Source organism: Aedes albopictus, chromosome 2 (genome assembly GCF_035046485.1).
Source record: "Aedes albopictus strain Foshan chromosome 2, AalbF5, whole genome shotgun sequence".
NCBI classification, from domain to species: Eukaryota; Metazoa; Arthropoda; class Insecta; order Diptera; family Culicidae; genus Aedes; species Aedes albopictus.
In genome coordinates, this window is record NC_085137.1 from 248,033,567 (window position 1) to 248,036,434 (window position 2,868).

Here is a 2,868-nt window from a genome sequence, read left to right on the forward strand (position 1 = left end):
ACCAGGAAGTCTCAGGAGAGTTCCAGGGGGTTTCTGGGGCCTTACAGGGGGTCTCAGGGTGCACCAGGGGGCTCCAGAAGATCTCTAGGGCGTTAGGGTTACCATCCGTTCTGTTTTAGCAAGACATGTTCGGATTTTGGACTAGTTTTGGCGAAAATTTCTTAACAAATCTTATAAGTAATGCTTATTTTCGAGAAAATACATGAAATGTCCTGATTTTCTATGCTATGTAGGTAGGAGCCCTAGTTTCAAAGGGAGGGGGGGATTCAATGGGTATCAGAAGCAGTGCTGGAAAATCGTGAGTAAAATCGAGTTAGCAGTCACAAAAAAATCCATCGCATCGCTATCCACTGCGGCGCGAACACGAGCGAGAGTTTCGTATTATTTTCTACTGCGATGCTTTTGTGTTTCAGTGGCTCACCGCAAATATTTCTCTAATGAAATCATATTTGGAAGACTATTTTATCAATATCATTCGTTGGAATGAATCCTATCTAGAATAATCAAAGTTTAGCCAATTGTGTACCTCTTCTGGCAGAAAAATGACAATGAACCAAACGAGAGCCAATTTTGATTTGGTTCACGAACCAGCTGTGACAACGCACATTTTACATTTTGTTTTGCTCTGGTTCTCGATTGAACGTAGCGCTTGCCGTTCGCTGTTTGTTGGATCACGAGTATGTCTGCAAAGCTTTTGCTTTGTTGGTTCATTTGGGTAAAGAGCATGATGATTTCCACCGCTGATCAGAAGGCTTCAATGGCGCTTCAAGGTATCTGAAGGAGCTCCAAGGGATCTCAGGGGACTTAAAGGGGTTTTCAGAGACGTTTCAAGGGGTCTCATGGGAATGCCAGGCGGGCTCAAGGAGGTCTCCGTGCTTTAAGGATTACCAAGAGGTCTCAGGGGAACCAATTGGTTTCAGGGGCGTTCCAGGGGGCTTAAGGCACGACTCAGGGAGTCTCAGTGGTGATTGAGTGTCAGGGGGAGGGGTCTAAAGGGCGTTTAGGGGGTCTCAGGGGAGTTTCAGGTGTTTCAAGGGATTCTATGAGAGATTTCAGAGAGTTTCAGGGCCGCTGCAGCGGATCCCAAGGGGATTCCTGGATCCCACGGATAAGGTAGTACCCGGGGGTTTCATGACCGTTTCAGGGAGTTTCAAGGGGTACCATAAGGACTCAGTGGCATTTAAGGGGATCTCGAGGGTGTTTCAAGTGTTTCTGCGGGTTTCAGGGAGGTTTTCAGGAGCGTTTTTCGGGGGCCTCAGAGCGTTCAAAGGGAGATTCAGGGGGTCTAAAAGGCACTTCAGGGTTTTTTCGGTGAATTACACGTACGGCGCTGGATTTCCCTGAAATCCTATGAAACACTCTTTAAACCTCTCTAAACGCTTCTAAAAGGACTTTTTTCCTTTTAAAACAAATTTCAAACCGACCCTCAATCCTTTCAAAATCCCCTTTGGAGCACACTGGAAAATTCCTTAAAACCAATTGTGGAAATGACCGACGAATCAGCAGAGTTTTGCAACAGCTAGACTTTACAAATACTGGCGTGAGTGAGAAATGAACAAATTGGAGTGGAATTTGCAAAAAAATTACTCGTCCTCTCAGTGAGACTCGAACTCACGACTCCTACTCACTAGACAGGCGCGTTGTCTACTACACCACGAGAAGACCCGAAGATGTAGTCGTGAGTTCGAGTCTCACCGAGAGCACGAGTAACTTTTTCGCAAATTCTACTCCAACTTGTCCATTTCTCATTCACGCCAGTATTTGTCAAGTCTAGCTTTTGGAATTAAGTCAAACTTCTACTCGGCTGGTTAAGCCGTAAAAACCAATAAATTATTAATTTGATCCTATATGGTTGGCTTTTCGGTCAGGTTAAATCATAATCGAGATGCTACTATTTCAACCGACGTTTCGACCCTTGGTTTGGGTCTTCTTCAGGGAGTTTATAGGGATACCGCTACATTTGTATCGCCGGTTGCTTGGCATGGGACTGATCCCTATGTCCAGCAACCGGCGATACAAACGTAGCGATATCCCTATAACCTCCCTGAAGAAGACCCAAACCGAGGGTCGAAACGTCGGATGAAATAGTATCACCCCGCCTATAATTTAACCTGATCGAAAAGCCCACCATAAAGGGATAACTTTCCTTGAAACCATCTTAAACCTTCTCAAATTCTCCTGAAGTCCCACTAAATATCCCTGAGACACCTTGGAACCGCCTCCTTTTAGATTCCCCTGAAACACCGCAGGAAATCCCCTTGGCCTTATCTCGAACCCCCAGGAGATAATCCTCTTCTCTAGAATTTGAGTCCTTCATTCAAAGTGTTAACTTAATTTTTACAAAAAAAACTTCCTCATTGTATGTTCTGTTTTTTTTTTTTTTTTTTTTTTTTTGTTGTGTCCATTTTCAGTTTATGCACCCTTAGCAAATGGCATAAAAGATGTACTAGTGGAAAAAGACAAATAATATAAAAAAAGATTTGTTAAAATATAGAGTATATTAACCAACAGTGGACCCCTTAGTAGCTGAAAATTGCTCTGATCGTGAAAAAACAGTTTGATATCCTAACTGAATTGTCTTTATCAACGATTGCATAACAATTTCCATGTTTTTCCTACAAATTGCTTACATAAACAGTAAGAAAACACCTTTATTTTCCCATAAAATAATCATTTCAAATCTGGCACAAATTTGGCTCAAATTATTATATAGTAGACCCCGCGGGTTGGGGTCCACTATTGAGTAGATCGTATTCTCTTATCATGTTAATTCGGTGACTATAGAGGACACCTTAGATTTAACTAATAGTGGTTCCCAATACTTGTTTATAGGTATTTATGAATTTGTCAAAAAAAACCGAATTATTG